The 25,941-nt window shown below is 43.4% G+C and overlaps 1 protein-coding gene across 1 annotated transcript in view; it reads right to left on the minus strand.

Annotated features, from left to right (window-relative positions):
- LOC138787264 (gap junction beta-1 protein-like) overlaps nt 1–4,867 on the minus strand; it is a 29,134-nt gene extending 24,267 nt beyond the window's left edge. The window contains exon 1 of the mRNA XM_069964480.1: nt 4,735–4,867. The gene's annotated coding sequence lies outside the window, so the exon portion shown is untranslated. The remainder of the gene's footprint in view (nt 1–4,734) is intronic.
- Between the last annotated feature and the right edge of the window lie 21,074 nt (nt 4,868–25,941).

Here is a 25,941-nt window from a genome sequence, read left to right on the forward strand (position 1 = left end):
TGAGTACAGGGTAGGTGACAAGGTGTGGCTCTCCACTAGAAATTTGAAATTAAAGACACCATCCGGTAAATTGTCTCCAAAATACATTGGTCCTTATCCTATAGTAGAAATCATAAATCCAGTTTCATTTAAGCTGCTGTTGCCTAGGAGTCTTAGAATTCACGATGTTTTTCATAAATCTCTATTGAAAAAATTTGTTAATCCAGTGATTCCGTCTGCTCCTCCCGCTCCGTTGGTCATTCAAGGTGAACTGGAATATGAGGTGGAGAGAATTCTGGATTCTCGTCGGGTTCAGAGTTCTTTGCAATATTTAGTTCATTGGAAAGGATTTGGACCAGAGGAGCGCACTTGGGTAGCTAGTAGAGATTTGCATGCATCACGTCTAGTTAGACAGTTTCATCTGCAAAATCCATCTAAGCCTGGTCCCTTAGGTAGAGGTCCGGAGGCCCCTCCTGAAGGGGGGGGGGTAATGTCAGTAACTTACCTGACCGCGCTCCAGCGTCGTCTGGTCCGGCTGGAGCGCAGCGCCGCCCTCCTCGGCCGAGCCGGGTGACGTCACGGAGACCCGACGGCGTCCCTAGTAACCAGGGAAGCCGCGGGTCTCGCGTTAGTGTACGTCGCCCGGCCAAGCAGCTGAGTGCTGTTGAGCTCAGGCTGAGTGACGGATCTCTCTGCCACTCAGCCTGCAGCGCACCAGCTGCTATGTGTCTGGATTCAGGAGGCCGGACCAATCAGTCTTTGGTCCGGGCTCCTGATCCAGTATAAAGTGTTTTCAGTGTCAGCCTCTAATCGCTGGCTATTAGTTGTTTCTGATCCCAGCTCCCCAGTCCCTTGTATTCTGTCCTATCCTTTTCCATTTTGTCTTGCCTGGATTCTGACCTTTTGCCTGTCCCCTGACTCTCCGCTCGGTTCTGATTTTGTACTGCGTTGCTCGTTTGGTTCCTGACTCGGCTAGTTGACTCTCCGCATTTTGTTTGTCTGTCTGTCTGCGTTTTATGTTCTGCACGTATACAGCATAGGGATTGTCTTTGTGGTTGTCCGCGACCGCCTAGGGTCGACTGAGGCAAGTAGGCAGGTGACAGTGGGTGGGGTCAGATTTAGGGCCCACTGTCGAGTGTCTTGTCTTCACCCGCCGTTCGTGACAGGGTTACTTTTTTTGATTCCCTCTAGGGGTTAATTATATAATTGCTTTAACAGTACACTTCAATATTAATGTGTTGCTGTGTACTTTTAAATTGTTAATTTCCTATTAGGCTGGGTTCACACTACGTTTTTGCAATCCGTTTTTGCAAAAACAGTTGGAAAAAAATGGATGCATTTGTGTGCATCTGTTTTGATCCATTCTTCCATTGACTTCTATTATTAAAAAAAAACAACAGATCAAAGTGTATTCATTTTTTTTTACGTACACAAAAATGTAGTCAAACCTCATTTTGTGCCCATTAAAAAAAACAACTTTTTTTTTTATAATGGAAGTCAAAGGAAAAATGGATCAAAACGGATGCACACAAATAAATACATATGTTTTACATCCGTTTTTTGCAAAAAAGGATGAAAAAAACGCATTACTAAAACGTAGTGTGAACCCAGCCTAACATGTATACAGGTTGAAACAGAAGCATAAAAGTGACCAGCCTTGAAGGCTTTACAAGGCTTCAGAGGTCAGAAAAGAATGGTTCCAATGGTGACAAGAACCTAAATGACTTTATCCCTACTGACTAGGGATGGTCCGAACCTGGTTCGGGTCGGGTTCGTACGAACCCGAACCCTCGGAAATGATTCCTGCTGTCTGCCCGCTCCGTGGAGAGGGTGGATACAGTGGGAGGACCCCCTGGAAAACTGGGATACAGCCATAACCATAGGCTGTATCCCAGTTTTCCAGGCGGTCCTCCCGCTGTATCCACTCGCTGCACGGAGCGGGCAGACAGCGGGAATCTAATGCCCAGCGTTCGGGTTCATACGAACCCGAACCTCGGCAGATTCGGACCACCCCTACTACTGACCATGGAAATGAATGAAGTTACACAGCTTAACTTTCATTTTACCAGAGCTCAATCTATATAATAAAAATGAAAGTCTGTCTGTCTGTCTGTCCCAAATAGACTTCCAAACGCCTGAACCGTTTGACCCCAAATTTGGCACACAGATACATTGGGTGCCCAGGAAGGTTTTAGCGAAGTTCCCGTCCCCACCAGATGTACAGGAGGGGAAGGGAGGGGAAAGAGCGCCCCATAGAGATGAATGGGAAAATCTCCTCACTGCAAACACAGGTGATATAATTAGCTGCAGCAGACACGGCAGTTGGAGCCTTAGCAACCAATAGGATTACTGCTTTCATTTTCACAGGGAGCAATGGTTGCTAGGGCAGCTGCCTCACAACATCCACAGTAATAACTGGTAGACCCCCTACTCCATCTATACAGTATATGTATATACAGGACCCCCTACTCCATCTATACAGTACATGTATATACAGGGCCCCCTACTCCATCTATACAGTACATGTATATACAGGGCACTACAGGTATACCAAACTGTGACTGGGTAACACTGCTACACCAGACCTGACCAATACCGCCATACTGTGCTGGATAACACTGTCATACCAGACCTGACCAATACCACCATACTGTGACTGGATAACACTGCCATACCAGACCTGACCAATACCGCCATACTGTGACTGGATAACACTGTCATACCAGACCTGACCAATACCGCAATACTGTGACTGGATAACACCATCATATCAGACCTGACCAATACCACCATACTGTGACTGGATAACACCGCTATACCAGACCTGACCAATACCACCATACCGTTACTGGATAACACCGCCACACCAGACCTTACCAATACTACCATACTGTGACTGGGTAACACTGTCATAACACACCTGACCAATACCACCATACTATGACTGGAAAAAACTGCTATACCAAACCTGACCAATACCGCCATACTGTAACTGGATAACACTGTCATACCACACCTGACCAATACCGCCTTACTGTGACTGGATAACACTGCCATACCAGACCTGACAAATACCGCCATACTATGACTGGATAACACTGCCATACCAGACCTGACCAATACTGCCATACTGTGACTGGATAACACTGCCATACCACACCTGACCAATACCGCCATACTGTGACTGGATAACACCACTATACCAGACCTGACCAATACCGCCACACTGTGACTGGAGAACACCGCCACACCAGACCTAACAAATACTGCCATATCGTGACTGGATAACACCGCCATACCAGACATGACCAATACCGACACACTGTGACTGAATAACACTGCCATACCAGACCTGACCAATACCGCCATACTGTGACTGGATAACACCGCTATACCAGACCTGACCAATACCGCCATACCCCCCTCGAAAAGACACCAGATTTTCTGGCAAGTGTGAACGGGAAGGTACTGCCCCTCTGCAAGGTGCTACCCTACGCACCAGACCATGGGTGCCTAATGGTAAATACAACCCTGCAGGTATACAGGAAACTACAGGTATACAGGACCCCAAAACTATACACTACAGGTGCACGGGACCTCCACCAACTATATACTACAGGTATACAGGACCCCAAACTTTACACTACAGGTATACAGGACCCCAAAACTATACACTACAGGTATACAGGACCTCCACCAACTATATACTTCAGGTATACAGGACCTCCACCAACTATATACTACAGGTATACAGGACCCCAAACTATACACTACAGGTATACAGGAACTCCACCAACTATATACTACAGGTATATAGGACCCCAAACTATACAATACAGGTATACAGGACCTACACCAACTCTATACTACAGGTATACAGCACCTTCACCAACTCTATACTATAGGTATACAGGACCCCAAAGCTATATACTACAGGTATAAAGGAACTCCACCAACTATATACTACAGGTATATAGGACCCCAAACTATACACTACAGGTATACAGGACCTCCACCAACTCTATACTACAGTTATATAGGACCCTCAAACTATGCACTACAGGTATACAGGACCCCCGAACTATATACTACAGGTATACAAGACCTCCACCAATTATACACTACAGGTATCCATGACCCTCAAACTATAAACTACAGGTATACAAGACCTCCACCAACTATACATTACAGGTATACAGCACCAACTATATACCACAGGTATACAGGACCCCCGAACTATACAGTACAGGTATACAGGACCTTCACCAACTGTACACTGCAGGTATACAGGACCTCCCTCAACTATACACTACAGGTATACAGCCCCCCCCCAACTACACACTACAGGTATACAGGACCCCCCCAACTTTAAACTATAGGTATACAGCCCCCCCAACTATGCATTACAGATATGCGATACACCTAAAAACTATACATTGTGGGTATACAGAACCCCTCCAACTATGCACTACAGGTATACACTGATTCCACTGATTGACTCAGATGAAACAATACTTTTAGCTTGGCCTCCTTGGTACTTTAGAACAAATCTTATTAACACACTGACACTTTATACCCGGGCAGCGCCGGGTACATTTTCTTGTAATATATAAAAGCTGAGCTGTGAGTGGTTGCTATGGGCAACAAAAGAATCTTACGATGAGATGCGATAATTCTTCCCCTATAAGTTTATTATACTTAAGGGTAAAACCTTGACCTCTATTGACCATATTGTTCCAAGCTTGCCTCTCTTACCTTTATGGAGTGTCTGATGTGTGACTTCTAATCTCTTCTTTACCCGACCACTCCGCGTTGTGAGTCTTGTGCTCTGAACACTAGTCCTGCATTATTGTCTGTAATATCCTGGATGAATTTCTGTCTCCAGTCTGTGACTCAGTCCTTGTATGTTCTGTGTGAGTTGCTCCCAGTTCCTATGATACGGTTCTTCCTCATTTCTGGTCTGAGCCTTTTGTTTATCCACAAACAGAGGCAGCATTTGGGAGGGGTATAGCTACTACATAGACAGGTCAAGAAAGGAGGGGAAGTACTCTACACCAATGCTAACCTGGGCTGCCAACCAAAGATCCATACAAAGTGAGCCAACTGCAAGCTCAAGAAATGAATTACAATAAAACCGTCCTATTGTGCTATCTGTGTAAACTGCATGGGCAACAGCCCAACGCTATAGAGCACAAATATAAAAAATTGTGTTGGGTTTTGCCACCCTGGACAGAAGGATTTGGTGTTTGTTTCCTTTTCCACCCCTTCCTGACACCCTTCTTCCCCATAATGTAGTGTGTCTGGGCAAGTGAGACCTACATTGTCCCCACCTAATAGCAATGGGTATAAGACCAACACAGAATGGACCCTGTCTGAGCCCCACACTTCTCTCCCTACTTGTTCCAGCAATCTTGATCAGAGTTGTTCTTCTCGCTTTATCTCTTTGTGACCAAAAAAAGGTTCCATAGACTTGCATTATGAGACCATCTCGGCCATGTGTTAGAGTCAGGAAAGATGTGCGCAGTGTCTTCTTCTCCTGGCTCTACCTAGGAATTGGCCAGGATCTGAATTCTTTTTATTTATTTTTAACGCGCCCTAGATTCCATAGTGCAAACCCAATGCCTAGCCCCATTCCATTGCAATCAAAGTAACCACATCATTTTTGTTTTCCTATACAAAATGTCCTTATTGTAAAATATCCATAATGTCTTGACAATTATCTGTTGTATTGTGGACCCCTTTTAGGTGAATTACTCGTCCTCGAATGCTTGGGGTTGCTGTATTTTGCATAAGAACAAATGCATTCTTGTGTAGGATAAGGCTGCTTGTACAAAACAACCTACTAATATTGCTAAACAGAAAGAAATAGTGTATTTATAGCCTGTGCGTGTGTTTTGCACATTACTTACATGTTTTCACAACAGTTCTTTCCATGTTGCCTGTACACAAGGATCTAGAAAGAAATTGCATGGAAAGTTCATTGAAATGACACTCTCCAATACACTGTTTCAACTGGTGCAGCCAAGAGAACACAGGCATAGGCTATGTTCATACACTGCTAAAATGGTGGCTGTTTTTATTGGAGAAATACCTCAGCCTAGGCCCACTCTAGTGCAGCATAACTGATTCTGACTGGTTGGGGAATTGATATACATAGGAAAGAAGTTATGTTAGTTTGCAGAAATGTCGAAAAACATCAGGATGTTGGGTTTGTTTTTTGTGTTTTTTTTTAATGCTACAAAGTAAAAATATCAAAATACGACAATGAATTCAATAATATTTTTCAATTTTTTTTAGCAACCAAAAACCAGAAGATAACATGCCTTAAAAAAATTGAAAATAGCTTTATTAAACCAGGATAATTTTTAAAGCCATTCAAAAACACTATAAAAGAAAGAGTGTCATGCACTGTTGCAACAACATATTAATAAACATAATGTTCTGGCAATTGTAAAATCCTGTCTGTTCAAGTGTGTGCTGGATATGGACAGCACAGTTGACCTCATTGTAAGCGTATACATTCAATGTCCCCCTGAAAGAATGATGCCACCAGTGTTCACCTGAACAGACAGTGCACCAGCATGTAATGGGAGGTACATTTGAAACCCCCAGGACTCCACAAAATGTACACATTTTTGTGGCATTGTTGGGATGCCGACTCTGGGCTCTTGCAAGATGTGGGGTGACTGGCCCATCATTTGGAGCATCATTTAGATTTTGAGCACAGATTTTACTGGAATGTTTCTTGGATACCCCAAAGGTGCCAGTACATTGGAAATCCCCAAGAAGTGGAAACTATAGTGATTGTGAAGTCACAGGTTTTAACATAGAAGATAACATTTGGGTGCCAAGTCACAGTTGCAGAGGCCCTGAGATACAGTTTAAATCCCAGAGTCTACATTTTGTTGCATAGCAGGTGTAAAATTGAAATGTACATTTTTTTTTCCTCAAAAAGGTGTCATATAGGACATATTTATTCACATCCAGTATATAAAACTGAGAAAATGTACCCCAATATTTATTTAGCTGTTTCTCTTGTTCAAAAGTACCCCAACTGAGACAGTTATCTGGTCTCTGTCAACATGGTGAGTCCCAAAAGCGGAAAAATAAACTGTAGTTTCCAGGATATAGCTTGAAATACTTACAGGTCTCACTCCACAGGGGATTTAAGCTGGCAGAACAATATACCACCACCAGCAGGGACCCCATTTTTAAAACTATATCCTGAAAGTATTCATTAATAGTGATTATTGTTACCATGTAATTTAGCTGAAAACCAGCAGCACCTTGCTGGTTTTTGATCCTAGTTAGATTAATTCCAGACACAATTTGTTTTCAGGTGTTAAATCTCAATCCTTCAGTATTTCTCTAGGGGTATAATAAAATGCTTTCTTTTACTTGAGGTAAAATTGCAATTTAAATGGGTAATATTGTATGGTACGTATCGGCCGCTAAGGGGCCCGCCGCATCAGGGGGCCCGGTGCCCAATCCTGTAATGGAACGGGCCCCCTGAGCAGACACTTGCAGCACCCGGCCACCGGACGGGTTTCCCAGGTGCTGCAAATGCCCTGCCAAAAGTGCAGATCTGGCACTTACACTGCGAGCGCTCCAGGGTGAGGAGCCACTGGCTCGGGGCCCTGCCAATCACTCTCATGACCGCACCACCTCCCACACAGCGTCCACAGTGTCCCTAGAGACACAACCCTGCCCCCCCACACAGTGTCCCCAGTGGCACAAACGCTCCCAAACACCCCCCCCACACACACACACACACGCACATCATCCCCAAAGGTGCCCGGCCCCCCTCCGCCCATCGACCCCAGTGGCATTAACCCTAACCCCTGCATATTGTCCCCAGAGGCACCGCCCCCCCCCCCACACACACATCGTCACCAGCAGTACAAACCGACCCCCCAAGCTCACTCTGACAGTTACCCTAGAGCCAGCCCCTCCTCTCCTCCTTAAACAGTGTCCCAGGGCCCCCCCCCCACACACACAGTGTCCCAGGCCACCTCCCCCAATGTCCCAGAGGCCCAGAATAGCCTGCATCACCCCTCCCTCCCTCGTGACCTGCGCCCTGTCTCCTACCTCAGTGGCAATGAGCAACCAACCCCCTCCCTCCCCCGACCTCAAGACCACTCAGATCTCAATGCTGATGTCCGCATTACCCTCATCTCCCAGAATTGAGAGAAGAGCAGAGGAAGGCACAGCAGCCATACAGGATCATAGGAGGCCAGAGCAGGAATCAGGACAGGTGAGATTACCCCCAGAGAACTACAACCCTCACCATGTACTGCTAACCGTTCATGGTGTGAGTTGTAGTTTTGCATCCTGTTGGCAATCAAGTAGTAGAACTACAACCCCCATTTTGCCCTATTGACAGTTCATAATGGGAGTTGTAGTTCTGCAACAGATTAGAGGATGAAACAGTATAGGAGTGGGGAGACAGTGGCACAGTAGAACTACATCTCCCAGCATGCTGTATGGTAATATGCAGGACTACATCTCCCAGCATGGTGTATAAGGTAAGCTTTAGAACTACATCTCTCAGCATGTTGTGTGGGGTAATATAATGGACTACTTTTCGCAGCATGTTGTGGGGCAGGACCACATCACATAATAAAAACAGATACCTCCACTCCAAACCTTGGATAACATCGGGCGCAGGTCCAAGATAAGTAATAAAAATAGTTATAAAAGATTATTTATTAAAACACAATGCGTTTCGAAATCATGCCGACTTCTTTCTCAAGTTGAGAAAGAAGTCGGCATGATTTCGAAACGCATTGTGTTTTAATAAATAATCTTTTATAACTATTTTTATTACTTATCTTGGACCTGCGCCCGATGTTATCCAAGGTTTGGAGTGGAGGTATCTGTTGCTTTGAGTAACCAATTTGGTCCCTGGGAGTGGCTGCGGTTCATTTACCTACATACTATTGCTGAGAGTTGTGCCTTGCATTTGCACAACTCATTCAGGTGAGAGTCTCCAATTTCTCTCGCACTATTTGTAACTGTGGAAATCACACTATGGAGCGCTGTTCACATTTGTATTTACATCATATAATAGGAGTTGTAGTTCTGCAACAGATAAGACGTTGGCACAGTACACTAGCCGCCATGTGGTTACAGGTAGGGCTCACAACACATTGGAGGCAGCTGTGCACTGCCAGTCACAAGAGCCCCCATACACATACTTACCTGGTGCATCGATCCTTCATTCTCACAGCTCGAGTGATGCGCCGGGCCAGGTCATTATGTTGGGGGGGTTAGGGCATACAGTTTTTTGCTTTGGGGCCCCTATGAATCCTAGTTACTCTTCTACTCTGCCTACTACACCTTTGTGGGGGTTCCTCACTATCAATCGATGAGGACATTACTCAGAAGTTTTCCTTTTTCTCACTGGTGGTATCTGTGTTTGAACACAGAATGACGTAAGACAGAATAAGTATATGCAGAGTCTCAGAACCCTGCCTGTCACATATGTTGAAGTTGTATTACATGTAGACAGTAGTGGATTATAATAGGGGCGTTTCGGGCGGCAGCCCAGGGCCCTGAGCTCCTGGGGGGCCCATGACCACCCAAAAAGACTTTCAGTGGTGTACTGTCTCCTGGCTACAATTCCGCCATGATTTGCAAAAAATCTTGTACTATGAACACCAGGCTAGTGCTGCCATAGTTACAGTGAGGTGGGGCCCAGGCTTGGTGAACAGCCCGGGGCCTATGGTAAAGTTAATCCGCCCCTGCATGTAGAGTGGTAGAGAGTCAAAGGGTCTTTTGTGGTTGAAGGATGTATAAACTGCATTTGTCTGTGTATTATATTCACAGTCAGCAAGCATATGGTGAAGTGACACTAAGGGTTAATTGTGTAAGTCCTGCTCTACCACCTGCTTGTGGAGGCGGTCTGTCACCATGCACCCCTTACTCTGGACCTATCACAGCCCTGCTAAGAGACCCATCGGTTCTGACCAATCCTTTGTCAAGTTACCTCCGGCCCCTCTCTTCAAATGGCAGCCTCCTCCCTGTAAGATAAAAGGGTGGAGAGTACCATGTGCTCTGGTCAGAAGATAAGTTAGTTAGTCAGTCACTCTTCCACTAGTTGCTTTCTGTGTCTGCTGAACCAGATGTAGCCTCAGCCGACGTGACATCTTCAAGGGGCCTGGCCGCTTGCCAATGCCTGTCCCTCAGATATTGTTCATATTTTGGTGTTCCTGAACTCACTGAGCATGCTGACCAACTTACTCTCTCCACTAAAGTTGAGGACCTAACCACTAGAAAGGATGCCAATGATTACCACCAGAGATGAGCAAATTTACAGTAGGAATGAAGTGAAGCTCCTTGTTCCTCTCTGTATTCTGCTCATTAGGTTGCAGGTCTTTGAAGTGTGCTCTATGCTGCTCCTCTCCAGGTGCTAAAAAAAGATAGATATCGTCCTGGGAAACTGGGAGAAGTTTCCCAGGACAGGATCCATCGTCTCTCAGCACCTGGGGAGGAGCATCAGGAAGCGGAGCACACTTCAAAGCTCCGCAGCCTGATGAGCAGAATACAGATAGGGACAAGGAGCGTCACTTCATTCCTACTGTAAATCCGCTCATCTCTAATTACTACCTTACACAGCTGTACCGCTGATAATAACAAAAAGTAGGCACAACAATATAAGAATCTGTTGCCTAAAGCCACCAAAACAGCTGATTTCATTCCTCGTCTCCGAGGGATTTTTAGCTCTTTACTATACAGACCTAAATCAGATGATCTGCACATCTGACAGAACACACAGGTCCCTAGGTCCAGCTTCTAGTCCCAACAAACCATGTGATGTCACCTACAGGATGCATTATTATGCAGTTAAAGAGGCCATCATGCACAAAGCAAGAACTGTGGGAGTAATTGACTTTGATAGGGCTTCAATTACTCTACCACAAGACTTGTCACATCACACGTTTTCAGGCTATGTTCCGATGGCAACAACGGCCGTACTTATATGTAGTGTGAACATAGCCTCACAGTGTTGTGCACTACGTCCTTTGTTAGAGATGCTGCGAGAGAAGAAGGTTCCATATGTATTGGGGCTTTCCATTGCAGCTTGTGGTACGCAGGGGAGGCCGCTGCTTCATACTCTTCAGAGTATTTTCTGGACCCTTCTGAGGTCCTGGTGTTATGGGTGGACATGACTTGTGCATATTCATATGATACAACTTTTCCACCTACTTGTTCAGGACTTTGATAACGGTTGGATGGGTTCTTGACCTGACTCATCCAACTATTTTGTGGCTATAGGATGTGTATTCAGTTGTTATACTTGGTATATACATTTTTTTTTTTTACTATGTGTATACATTGCACATCACCTGCAAACTGCCGGGATTTTGTCCATGTACCAGCCGTGTTTTGCTACCTATATACCACATATGTTGTACTGTACATCACCTGCAAACCGCTGTTATCTTGCCTATATAACACTTAGATTTTGCTTGCATACACGGTTCATTCAGATGAGTGGCCATCTTACACAGTGTTGTATTCTTGGAGCTTTTTCATGTTGCATTTTTGCTGTCAAGCAGATTGATCATGACATTAGTAGGATGCCAAACCAGAGAGTATAGTGGGCACCACCCTATAACCTGAGTGCTAAACCAATGCAAATAAGAAACACAGAAGGACTATGAAGAAAAAGCATATGCACAAGAAGGTAGCACATCAAGAAAAAAAAAAAATCTTTATTTAAATAGCCTAACAATACACAAAATATATACAAAACAGGTGCAGTAAATCTAGGGAGTCAAGCCCTAAATGCCACTCAACATTAAAAACACTAAAATGTCATCCGTGGTCCAGCTGGCGTCCCAGCCTGGACTCAACTCCCTACCTGACCCCGGACTCAGCACATGAGTTCAATGCAAGAAAAAAATCCCCCAAACTATTACAAAAATAATGGGTAATGCAGTGATGGTCCAGTAGATAAAAGGATTGGTCAGGTGGGAGCAGCAAAAACACCCCACGTGTTCCGCCGTACCCGGCTTCCTCAGGGCATAGCATAGCATATATCAGTACATGCAATCTATTGATTGCATGTTTAACAGTGATAAAAAGTGTAAAAAAATAAGTGTAATAAAGAAAAAGTTTTTAAAAGTATTAACCCCCCCCAATAAAAGTTTAAAACCCCTTACCCATAAATAAACATATTACATATCATAGTGTGCGGAATTGTCCGATCTATTAAAATATAACATTATTTGCCCCAAACCATGACCAGGTTCCCTTCCTTATTAATTTAGTTGACCTCTCCCTTCCCTTGGTCAAGGGGACTGTACTTTTCTTCGGGGACCTTATTCTCACTCTGGACCCCTCTTTAGATAATTCCACGGGTCGCTCTTGTCTCTCATACGCAGCCACTAAGAAATTTATACGAGCCTTGCTCCAACTACAACTTTACGATGCATGGCGGCTTTTACACTCAGCCGACCGTGACTATAGCTTTAATTCCAACCCGCAGGGGACGTGTAGTCGCATTGACCATATACTAGTCCAACACAGTGCATTGCCGTGGTTGGCATCAGCCTCCATAGGCAATATACTATGGTCAGACCATGCCCCAGTCTTTTGTTCCCTTACTTTACCCTTCCTGTCCAAAAACGCGTCTGAATGAATCCTTATTATTGGATGTGGCCTGTCTTGCCGACTTGAAGCAAACTGTCTCACATTTTCGTGCTGATCATGCTACTGATACCACCTCCCCTATCATTCAGTGGGAGGCGCTTAAATGCGTTCTGAGGGGCATACTTATTAAACATGGCTCTAGACTTAAGCGGGAGAAGGCTGCCTCCCTCCAAAAGGCACTTGCCACTGTCTCTTCCCTGGAACTGGCCCACAAGCGAGCTCTGACCCTCCCTATACTTAGGGAACTACAGACGGCGCGATTGACAGTCAAACGCCTCATAGAGGCATCTTGGGGCCGCCTACTTCAGACGTGCCGTAGTAAATTTTATGAATACGGCAACAAATGTGGCCGCATGTTGGCCAGGGCCCTAAAGAGCAGACTGGCACACTTACATATTGGTGGCATCAGAAAACCTAATAATGACCTCACACATCTTACACCTGACATTGCTTCCACGTTTCATGACTACTATTCTACCTTGTATTATCTCCCCCCACTCGAGATTCGGCTCCTGGACCCTTTTCTCCTCCTCCTCTTACAACGTGTTTCTCCACTGAGGCAGTAGCTGATTTGGAGGAGCCGTTTGCTGAGCATGAGCTTACCTACGCTGTTTTGCAGCTCCCTGGAGGGAAGAGCCCAGGACCTGATGGCCTAACCGCCCAATTCTATAAGGCCCTCTTAGAATCCTTCTCCCCTGTCATGTTGTCTGCTTTTAACTCCATCTCAGATTCCACCCCTTTTCCTCACCATGCCACCTCCGCACATATAGCTCTTATACCGAAGCCTGGTAGGGACCCCCAGCTCTGTAGCAGTTACCGTCCAATTTCTTTATTAAATGTGGACTTAAAAATCTATGCCAAGATTTTGGCGAATAGGCTGAATCCCCATTTACCTTCACTTGTCCACCCCGATCAAGTGGGGTTTGTACCGGGGGGCGCAAAGCGCGCGATTATACTCTTAAAATTTTGGACATTATTCATTTTGCACAATCTCACCATATCCCTCTTATGATACTTTCGCTAGATGCTGAAAAGGCCTTTGATCGGATCTCGTGGACCTCCCTGGTACAGACCCTATAGCACATCGGTATAGGCCCTTCGTTTCTGACAAAAATACTAGCCCTTTATGACACCATCTCAGCCCAACTGAAGGTAAATGGGACACTCTCTGCTCCCTTCTCCATTTTCAACGGCACAAGACAAGAGTGCCCATTATCCCCCCTTCTCTATGCTCTGATTATGGAGAACCTACTAGCTTCCATATGCTCTGACCCAGACATCAATGGCATACAAATAGGGGCTCGGGAGTACAAGTGTTCCGCTTTCGCGGATGATCTTTTAGTCTACATCACAAACCCACATATCTCCCTTCCCGCCTTGATGGCTCGGCTGGAGCAATTTGGACTCTGGTCTAATTTCACAATCAATTTCTCTAAATGTGAGGCCTTAAATGTCTCCCTAAACCCCAAATTGATCACTACTCTTCAATCTAATTTTCCTTTTGCTTGGCCCGCAAAAGGTATTACCTACCTGGGCATTTGTATTCCTCCTAAACTTTCACAACAATTTGAGGCAAATTTCCCCCCCCTTGCTGTCCCGCTTTATTAAGGATTTGGACTCCTGGAACAAGAAAGAGTTTTCTTGGTTTGGGAGGATCAATATCCTGAAAAAGACATTGCTCCCACGCCTTTTGTATTTGTTGCAGACCATCCCCACCCACATCCCTGCTTCTTTTTGGAAGCGAATGCAGCGCTGCTTTACCACTTTTGTGTGGTCATCCTGCCAACGCGGATCCGTTCAAAAGATGCCGGTGGGGTTGGTCTGCCTGACTGTCGTTTGTATTATTTAGCCTGTGTTCATACCCATCTCCTGGATATGTTTCATCATACAACCTACAAGCTGTGGGTGCAATCCGCTCAGGCCCAATGTCCCAGACCTCTTTCTACCCTTCCCTGGACTTGTACGCCCTCTTTGCAGGACACCACCACACTGTCTTACACCACCCGCCACACCTTGGTCTCCCTGTACTCAGTGAATAAATCACACAAACTTCTCAATAGATTGGGACCAATGACCCCCAAAATGCACAATCCTCTGTTCCCGCCTGGCCTTTCCTCCTCCTTTCTAGGGTCACTGCAGACTCATACCCTTTGTTTTCACCAGGTGCTTAAACAAGGTGCGCTCATGCCATTGTCTGCGATATTGGGCGATATTATCCCCATTGCTAGACACTCGTTTGAGTACGCCCAACTCCAATACTTTTACTCCACTACTAAGCGTACCCACGCACTTCATCGTCCCTTGACTGATTTTGAGCGTTTGTGTGTGGCTCCCTCCTGCCCCCCACGCGCCATCTCTATCATATATCGGTTACTCTTGTCTAATGATTCGCAGCAATTGCCGACTTTTTGCTCTGCATGGGAAGAAGAAATAGGGAAGCAGTTTACACCGCAGCAATGGTCTAAAGCTTTCTTTCTTTCACACAAAGGGGTCCTGGCCTGTAAAGCCCAGGAGACCAGATATAAAATTATATCTCAGTGGTATAGAGTTCCTACTTTCCTTCATAAATGGTACCCTACAGTGCCAGACGAGTGTTGGTGTTGCGGAGGGGCTGGAGGGAACATGACACATATTTGGTGGGCGTGCCCAAGATTACTCGGTTATTGGTCCTCAGTCCTGCGTATTATTCATAAGGTGACGGGCATCCTAATTCCTAGTACTCCCGAGGCAGTGCTCCTATACATGTTCCGCGCTACTCAGTCACGTTTTAAGAAATCCTTGGCTCTGCACTTATTGCAGGCAGCTAAGACTGTGATACCCCGACGGTGGAAGTCAATGGAGCCCCCTACCCTGAATGACTGGTAGAAATTAATCAGACGCATGATATGGAGTGTCTTATTGCCGTCACTCCAACTGCAGTAAAAAAATATACCGCAACGTGGAGTTCGTGGCTCCTTTTTCGCTCCACAGATTCCTACAGGACCGTGACCGTGTAGATATGACCCTTCCTCCTGGGGTGTGTTCCCCCCCTCGCTTCTCCACTACCCATGTTCGCCGCAGCGGGCGCTATTTCTCAGGCTGTTTCCTCTTTTACATCAGATTGTGCTCTCTGGAACCCTTATTTTGCTCTTCTTTTCTTTATGTTTGTCTTGTCTATCCCTTCATACCTTGTTTACTGCCCTTGTTGGGCTGACCCTTCTCTTCCCCTCCTTTCTGGGAGACATAGGTGGTTTATTAAATTCATTGTCTATGTGTTTTTGGCTGTTGCCGATGTCAGGACGCTTTACCATGCCTCTTCATTGGAGATTTACCTTACTCATTTGTACGTGTGTACTTTTATCTCTTCAGATTTTCAGCTGTTTATTGTTGCTGCACACAGGTACTGTTCCTGTGCTGTTTTTTTTGTTGTATGTCTGATACTTGGGGACTTACAGTCCTCTGTCCTTTGTATGTTTATTGAAAAATAAAAAACTTTAAATTAAAAAAAAAAATAACATTATTCCCTCACAGTGATCGGTGTAAACGAAGAAAAAAAAAAAAACGCACCAGGATTGTTGATTTTAATAAATTATATATCAGAAAAAAATTAGTAAAAAGCGATTAAAATTTTTCTGTTACACCAATATGATATTAATAAAAACTAGAGATCATGGCACAAAAAAGGTGGGGAGAAACATTGCATTAATCTGACCCGGATATCTGTGCATCAAAGGGCTCTGTCTTGAAGGGGTTTATAGCACCTAAAATTGTCCATGGTTGCGGATTCGCGACCATCAACAATTTTACGGGACGGGTGAATGCAGCCTCAGGCCATGTTCACAAGATGTACACTACCGTTCAAAAGTTTGGGGTCACATTGAAATGTCCTTATTTTTTAAGGAAAAGCACTGTACTTTTCAATGAAGATAACTTTAAACTAGTCCTAACTTTAAAGACATACACTCTATACATTGCTAATGTGGTAAATGACTATTCTAGCTGCAAATGTCTGTTTTTTGTTGCAATATCTACATAGGTGTATAGAGGCCCATTTCCAGCAACTATCACTCCAGTGTTCTAATGGTACAATGTGTTTGCTCATTGGCTCAGAAGGCTAATTGATGATTAGAAAACCCTTGTGCAATCATGTTCACACATCTGAAAACAGTCTAGCTCGTTGCAGAAGCTACAAAACTGACCTTCCTTTGAGCAGATTGTGTTTCTGGAGCATCACATTTGTGGGGTCAATTAAACGCTCAAAATGGCCAGAAAAAGAACTTTCATCTGAAACTTGACAGTCTATTCTTGTTCTTAGAAATGAAGGCTATTCCATGCGAGAAATTGCTAAGAAATTGAAGATTTCCTACAACGGTGTGTACTACTCCCTTCAGAGGACAGGCTCTAACCAGAGTAGAAAAAGAAGTGGGAGGCCGCGTTGCACAACTAAGCAAGAAGATAAGCACATTAGAGTCTCTAGTTTGAGAAACAGATGCCTCACAGGTCCCCAACTGGCATCTTCATTAAATAGTACCCGCAAAACACCAGTGTCAACATCTACAGTGAAGAGGCGGCTGCGGGATTTTGGGCTTCAGGGCAGAGTGGCAAAGAAAAAGCCATATCTGAGACTGGCCAATAAAAGAAAAAGATTAAGATGGGGAAAAGAACACAGACATTGGACAGAGGAAGACTGGAAAAAAGTGTTGTGGACGGATGAATCCAAGTTTGAGGTGTTTGGATCACAAAGAAGAACGTTTGTGAGACGCAGAACAAATGAAAAGATGCTGGAAGAATGCCTGACGCCATCTGTTAAGCATGGTGGAGGTAATGTGATGGTCTGGGGTTGCTTTGGTGCTGGTAAGGTGGGAGATTTGTACAGGGTAAAAGGGATTCTGAATAAGGAAGGCTATCACTCAATTTTGCAACGCCATGCCATACCCAGTGGACAGCGCTTGATTGGAGCCAATTTCATCCTACAACAGGACAATGACCCTAAACACACCTCCAAATTGTGCAAGAACTATTTACAGCAGAAGCAGGCAGCTAGTATTCTATGGGTAATGGAGTGGCCAGCGCAGTCACCAGATCTGAACCCCATTGAGCTGTTGTGGCAGCAGCTTGACCGTATGGTACGCCAGAAGTGCCCATCCAACCAATCCAACTTGCGGGAGCTGCTTCTAGAAGTGTGGGGTGCAAAATCTACATTGCTTTTGAATTAATGGAATTCTGTCCGGAGCGTATACACATAGTATACACTCCAGCCGGGATTCCATCAGGACGCACGGAAAACTGAAATGTCAGTTTTCTGCGTCCGCTATTCATTCAATAGTGGCCGCAGAAGACATGTCAGTTCACATAATGGAGCCACACGCTTCACTGTGTGCAGCAGTGAATTGGGATGTGGCGCCCGCATCCCAATTCATTAGAAATGAAGATCTGCAGTACCGGACAGGATGATCTTCTTTGACACCGGCCGTTCTGTGACCTGGCCAGGTCACAGAACTGCCAGTGTCTTACGCCATGTTTATGTTTACTTTAGTTTCACACTCAGTACAATAAGAGCTAAATACGACCATAATTTTAAGTGAAAATAAAATATTAAATATTATGTGAACAGAAGTAAAAACCGTGTGTATATTGCAAAAGCAGGTCTTACATAATATATATATATATATATATATATATATGTTTATTATTTGGGCAGTCGTAATTAGTTACGGACATTTTATACGGAGTGGGCATTGCCATTTAAATTCATCTGCAACCTCCCCCAATAACCACCCCCAAAAAAAAATTAAACAAAAAAAAAGTAAGTTTTACGTGTATGTTTAAAATCCTCCAGAGGAACAAGTAAACGAAGGAAATTGTTTACATTGATAATTTAGAACAATCTCTAAATTGGTTACCAATTGGTTAACAATTGGGAGACAATAAAATCATTTTCTAACCATTTCTTTTGGATTCGGAATACTCCAGGGGGTTGTTGTAGGCTCCAATCTCTTCTGAGGAAGTGTTAGAAAGTTTACAGGCAGCTCATTTGTGACAGTAACAAAAGCAAATTGAGGCTTTGTTCTCACAACGTCTGTTTTTGGCTGCTGGAGTCCAAATAACGGCCGTTATTGTAAAAATGACGGCCATAATTTTGAAATGATGGCCAAAAAAAAACATCTTTATGATATAATTATGCCATAAATGTAAGAAGGATAAGAATAATCCTTTAGGCTCCAGGGTTATCTTAAACATGTATGGCATAACCACAGGATACCTTATTATAAATGTCTGATAGTTGTGACTGGGATGATGGAGACAACTCTCTTTTTTCATATTTCCTATAGGAATGATAAAAGCAGCTTAGTACAGCAAGCTCTACTGTTTTCATAGATCTGTTCAGGTTGGGGGGGGGGCATCAAACAGCTGACCTCCAGGTGAATTTTTTTAATGTTAAAAAAGCAAGCTAAATATTGTTCATAAAGCAGTGGACTACATTGGTTAAAGAATATAATGTGAATACTATACAACCTAATTGTGGTATTGTGAATTGCATTTCTGATAAACTGATAAATGAGGTCTCATTCCCCTACCTGAGCAGTAATGGTCAGGACCATGGACTAATAGACTGATAAGAGGGAAGAGCTGGAAGGATGCTGGGAGAGAGATGATGACATAGTACAGTATAAAGCACCAGTAACACTGGGAGCAAGGAGGAGGAATGTGCTCAGAGAGGAGGGATTGAGCATACAGGGAGGGGGAGGTGAAGCGGCTGGAGGGAGACATAGAGAGGAAGGATTCATGGAGGCAGCTAAGAATACAAGGGCTCTCAGCATCCTTTGGATTTCTGCATTGTAGCAGGTGAGTAGGATGCAGGTGAATTATTGTATCTACCTACAGAGAGAAGGAAGAAATTAGGTCACTGGGAGGGATGTTGTACGATATACATTAGGAATCCGCTTGTTTTCATCTATAGACAGACTATTAATAGAAGAAAATAGCTGGATTTTGACTGGATACTCAATGTATTCACACATTTATAGATGTTCTGGAGGAAAGGGATGCGAGAAAATAGGGATTAGCATTGGATGGAAATGGGAGGGCTTAGTGACGATTGCTTAGAACCGATTTATCTTGCCATTAAACAAAGAAATCGAGAGGTAAGGAATGGGCCTCTAATATATGCAGGCATACAAGAGCATGATGTTTGGCCATAGTACAACAGACAAGAGAAGGGAGACATGTAATGCTTGTGCTAATGTATTTGTGTTTGATGGGAAATGATAAAACATTCATACTATTCATTCATTTTTCAGGAATGTCTGTATGATATTGAACAGTAGAGCTTCATAGAATCTGAGACCTGGAATAGTAATAATTACAGGATTTACTATCTAATAATGAGAGGTATTGGGGCCTTGGAGTGACGCCAGTGGATTCTTCAAATGACGATGATTGCTTTATCTAATCAGCAAACAATCCTATTCACATGTGAAATTTGTGTTTTATCCCCAGAATGAAGAATTTCACAGATTATCCTTGGAATTTACACTAACTGACAAGCTGTCTTGTTGTATCTGCAATGGAGGTATGAGATCATGAACAGTAGTCCTTGCATTGTTGTACACACTAAATGTCCTGAATTAAACTATTGTTGTGAAAAAACAATCACCTTATTATTTATATTTCCACCTCCCTTCACTTACAAAGTCATAAAATGTAGATTTTATTGAGATCGTTGATTGCTGGTTTTTCGCTATGGTTAAATAAAGGATTCCGATTTCAGATATCCTTCATGTTTTTAAATGATGTGTATATGGTGTTTTTTTAAGCAAATATTCTGCCAGCAATATCTTACTTTTGTAATATAGAGCCATGTTAGTGTCACATAACAAATAAGGTTAAAGGAGTTACCTTGGTGGCAACTTTTTTCTTATTATCATGCACAGGTAGGCGGTAAATACATTTACCTTCCTCTATCTCCCGCTGCCACTAGTATCATAGAGCTCTGGCCCTTGCTGTGCAGCACTTCCAGGTTCAGTGGCTCCAGTGGTGTCCTGCCTCGGCCACTGAGTATGCCTTTGACATCACATCCCTCAACCTTGAATCAATGTGCAACAGAGACTAGAATTCCATGATCCTGGAGGTTGGAGATTGAGAAAAATAAGTGTATGTTATTTTTTTATTCACCACCTCCCTGAGCATAGTTATAAAGAAAAAAATTGTTGGCAGGATAACCCTGTTAAAGACTACATTGATATCATAGAGCAGTGATCCACTTGGATCCCTATAAAGCCTATTGGTTGGGTGTCATACAGTTAATGTCTTGCTTATATGTGTTTTATGTTTATATTTGTTTTATGTTGCAATTGCACATTTTCCAGGTTAGACTGGAAGAAAAAGGCTTAACTGCAGCTGCAGGCTCAGGTTCCCCACTACTGTGGGGAGAGAAGTTAGTAGACTAGTGCCCCTCAAACTGAGAATATGTGTTACAGAGGTATTCTGGGAGTTAATTTTCATTTGTAACCCAGCGTTTCACACAGCGTGAAACACTGGCTGTTCTGTGACCCGGTCGGTATAATCTTCACTAACACCAGCCGTGCTGAATTGGAATGTGGGCGCATCCGTGTGCGCCCGTATCCCAACTCATCATTGAACACAATGGAGAGTGCCGCCGGAGCCGCACTCTCCATTGTCTGAACTGTCAGGGTTGTGCGGCTGCACAAAACCGACATGTTAGTTTTTTGTGATCCTGGAGTGTATACTATGGGGGACATTTATCAATGAAAAAATGCGGGGTTTTTTTGGCGGAAAATGGGCAGATGCGAATAAATTTATTCGAAAATGGCCGTATTGCAAAAAAATATTCGCATCTGGACATTTTCCGCCTGGTACGCCAGATGGGCAGAAAGAGGGTGTGAAGGGGGCGGAACGGGGGGCGCAGACTCAGAGTCCGCTCAATTCATCATTTGGTTCGCAAAAATAGTCGGGAAACTTACTCCAGCTCTGAGCTGCCGTAGGTTTCCTGGCGTGCCAACTCGCCCGCACAGGATTTATGTAGAGGCAGTGCGCCTCTACATTAATCTCCATACTGTCGAAGCTGCGGGGACATTTTTAAATCTGGCGCAGTAAACGCAGGACTTAATAAATGTCCCCCTATGTGTATACACTCTGGCCGTGATTCCACAGATGGCAGTACAACATAAGTTTACTATTAATCACGGCCATTGTTGCAAATCGGCAACAATGGCCATGATTAATAGGAAACTTACGCTGTGTGAACATAGCCTTAAAGTGTAGGAGTAACTTAGACTGTTACACTTCTTTAGCAGTTTAAGTGTTATCTTTAAATATACAGTGCATATATTTCTATGTACTGTGTAAAAGGGATCTTCACAGGTTGGCGCCCCGTGTTGACAAATACAGTTAAAGGGGTTGGCCACTTTATAGTAAAATTGCTCAGTGTACAGTATTAGTAGGTGTACTCACTGTTTTACTAAACAAAAAGTAAAAGGACTAAGGGTCCTTTTACACGTACAGATAAATTGCTTAACCTCTTAAGGACATATGACGTACCCTTACGTCATATGACCTCATTAGCACTTCAAAGCGGGGCCGCGCGGCGACCCCGCTTTGAAGCTCCGCGGTCTCGGGTGCCGCGTGTAGCCCGGGACCGCCGCTATTAGCGGGCAGGGTCTGATCGCCGTGCCCGCTAATTAGCTAATCGGAGGCAGCTGTCAAAGTTGACAGCTGCCTCCGATTACCGGAGGCAACCTTTCCCTGGTGTCTAGTGGGGGAGATCGCTCCTCCGGGACGTTGTCCCGGAGGAGCGATCTCCGTTACTGATGCCGGCCGGGGACTTGTCCAAGATGGCGCCGTCCCCTTCTCGGTACTCGTTTACTTCCGGCTGCAGCAGCCGGAAGTAAACAAGTGCCTGTCTCATTGATCTTTGCTGTATATCTATACAGCAAAGATCTCAATAAGAGATCAAAGTATATATACTAGAAGTCCCCTATATGTGTAAAAAAAAAAAAAAAGTGTTGTTTATAGTAAAAAGCCCCCTCCCCTAATAAAAGTCTGAATCACCCCCCTTTTCCCAGGTTTTAATTAAAAGTAAACAAATAAATATATAAATAAACATGTTTGGTATCGCCGCGTGCGTGATCGCCCAAACTATTAAATAATCACAGTCCTGATCTCGCACGGTAAACGGCGTCAGCGCAAAAAAATCCCAAAGTGCAAAATTGCGCATTTTTGGTTGCATCAAATCCAGAAAAAATTTAATAAAAAGCGATCAAAAAGTCGTATATGCGCAATCAAGGTACCGATAGAAAGTAGACATCATGGCGCAAAAAATCACATCTGACACAGCCCCATAGACTCAAGAATAAAAGCGTTATAAGCCTGGGAATGGAGCGGTTTTAAGGAACGTACGGTTTGAATTTTTTATAGGCCATCAGATACAATATAAGTTATACATGTTATATATCGTTTTAATCATAACGACTTGAGGAACATGCATAACAAGTCAGTTTTACCCCAGGGCGAATGGCGTAAAAACACAGTTCCCCCAAATAAAAGAAATGCTTTTTTTTTCAATTTCACCACTCTTTGAATTTTTTTCTGGTTTCGTAGTGTACCAAATGCAAAAATTTAGCCTGTCATTGCAAAGTACAATTAGTGACGCAAAAAATAAGGGCTCATGTGGGTTTCTAGGTGGAAAAATGCAAGTGCTATGGCCTTTTAAACACAAGGAGGAAAAACCGAAAATGCAAAAACGAAAATGGGCCCCGTCCTTAAGGGGTTAAGTACTTGATTAGCAAGTGTCAAGTGATTATTTTTTTCTTAGGTATTTAGCCAAAAAGAAAAAAAAAAAAAATTACAATTGTAATATATATACTGATCCCTGCAAATGGCTGAACAACGAGTGATGAGTTTTAAAAGACTTGTGAACAATTAACAATGATTTTAAGGTCAGCTAAAACGATGTGATCGACTACATACGTAAAAAATTTCTTTCGTCATTTGATTGTTGCTGCGTTTACACCAGAAGATTATAGCTTGAAGTTATATAGATTTCTATTTAAAAATCTTAAACCTTTATGTACTTATTAGCTGCTGTGGTAAATTCATTCAAGTCTGACACAGTGCTCTTTGCTGCCACCTCTGTCCGTGACAGGAACTGTCCACAGCAGTAGCAAGTCCCCATAAAAAACCTCTCCTGCTTTGAACAGTTCCTGTCACGTACAAAGGTTGCAGCAAAGAGCACCGTTTCAGACTGGAAAGAATACACCAGTTCCTGCAGGACATACAGCAGCTTATAGGTACTGGAAGACATGAGATTTTTAACTCTATAAAACTTTCTGGTACCAGTTGATTTGGTAAAAAAATTTTTTTTTTACCGGAGTAATTAAACTATTTATTGTTTGATAATCGGCCTGTGTAAAAAGCCCTTAAACTTTTTGCTCAGCAGGCTTGCTAAAAAGCCAGGTTTTGGCTCACTTAGACTAGTTTGATTCAGCTCTTCCGTGTCAGGATATTGCAGCTTTCCCTTGCTGCAGCACTGGCACTTCCCCTTTGGCTGCCTAAACAGAACAGGAATACCTTATGCCGTTATGTCACATGTCATATATATATATATGTATATATATATATATATATATATTAAAATGAAGCTAAAACATAATGCACACAGTTATAGCACAGAAAAGGAATAGGAATACTGTTATCCCCTTATGTTGCAGAGTGGCTATTAGGCTCCTCTTCTTCAAACCTCTTACGTTGCCTAAAGAATTGTGTGGATAAGCAGTACCTGCTTTTGCCTGTTTTTATGGAGGTGTGAGAATTAAGAGCCCATAATTACATAATTGTATCTTGTAATGGTTTATCTGACAGATCTTTGAAGCCAAAGCCAGGAATGGACTATAAACAGAGAACAGGTCATAAAGGAAAGACTGAGATTTCTCCTCTTCTGAAATCCATTCCTGGCTTTGGCTTCAAAAGATCTGACAGATAAATCTCTGTGTAAATGCACCATTAGTGCTGTCTTTACTTCACAAGTACATTCAGCCCACCTCTACATACAACTGCAACCTCTGCACCCCCTAATGAAAGCAGCTCATGACTAAAAAGTGTTTCTGGTTTCTCTCTAAACTGATTGGCAAATTATGGTTATTTTTGTAGTAAATCAATAATTTGTTATCCCGGGATACCTTGTACACAGATCTTTCACTTTGGTTATGGGGATGTGGTCTATTACTGTATGGATGTTGTTATCACTCTTTGCTCTAGCATTGAGCCACTGCTGATGATTTAGTTGTCAAAATGATGGCCATTTTTATTGGATGGCCATCATTTAGACAAATAACATAGTAACGTATTTGTATAATAATGACCCCTGTTATAAAATAACAGCAGTTATTTTTGGTTAAATGATGGCCGTCCAATGAAACCAGTTCACATTTCAACAGTGTGTGAACATAACCTAAAGTAGATACAGTGCTATACCAGTGATGCAGCCTTCTTCATTTTCAGAATGAGTTGGAGCGCCAGAGGTCAGACCCCATTAAATATAAAGTGATGCCATGTGCTATTCGTGTGCCATCACCTCATAACATAGAAAAGCCCTCTGACACTGCTCAGAATATAATGTTAATGTAACACATCCTAAGGAAAGGTTTATGAAGTTTGCTTAAAGGGGTATTCAAGCCCTGGTCCCCCGCAACCCCTGCTCCCCTCCATCTGGTCCCCTGATCCTCTCTCTTCTTCCTGCTTCCCAGAAGAGTGCTCAGGGGAAGGACCTGCTGCCTCAGTGGTGTCCCATCTTAGGCAGTGATTGGCTGAGGTGGCAGGTCCTGCTCTCGAGGGCATATGTCAGATGCAGGAATAACAGAAGATTAGGGGACTGGACAGAAGTGAATAGGAGCTGCAGGAGAGCAGCAGGGGACCGGGGCTAAGGTAGTGTAGGGTTTTTATTCCTGGCCCCCATTGCAGAGTTTTAATCTATCACAAGCAAAAAAAAACATTTTTAATTTAGGGCCAGAATACCCCTTTAAATTGCCGAAAAGTATTTGCTAATGACAGCTGCACATGACAATTTAGGATGGAACAATCGACCATCTAGTGTATAAGGAAGTCACAGAATTACCAATGTCTTGTGTACATACTAGTTTCTCAAGGAATATGACTGAAAACTCTTGAAAGATGCAATAATAAGTTGTCTAATGCAAATCATAGACATATGTCTATTTTTAACTCATTTGTATTAGTAATATCTTCTATGGTTATGTGAAGCACTCAATACGTAACACTGCTTATATCATTGGATTTATTCTTGTTTTT

The sequence above is a fragment of the Dendropsophus ebraccatus genome, chromosome 3, assembly GCF_027789765.1.
Source record: "Dendropsophus ebraccatus isolate aDenEbr1 chromosome 3, aDenEbr1.pat, whole genome shotgun sequence".
Classification (NCBI taxonomy): Eukaryota; Metazoa; Chordata; class Amphibia; order Anura; family Hylidae; genus Dendropsophus; species Dendropsophus ebraccatus.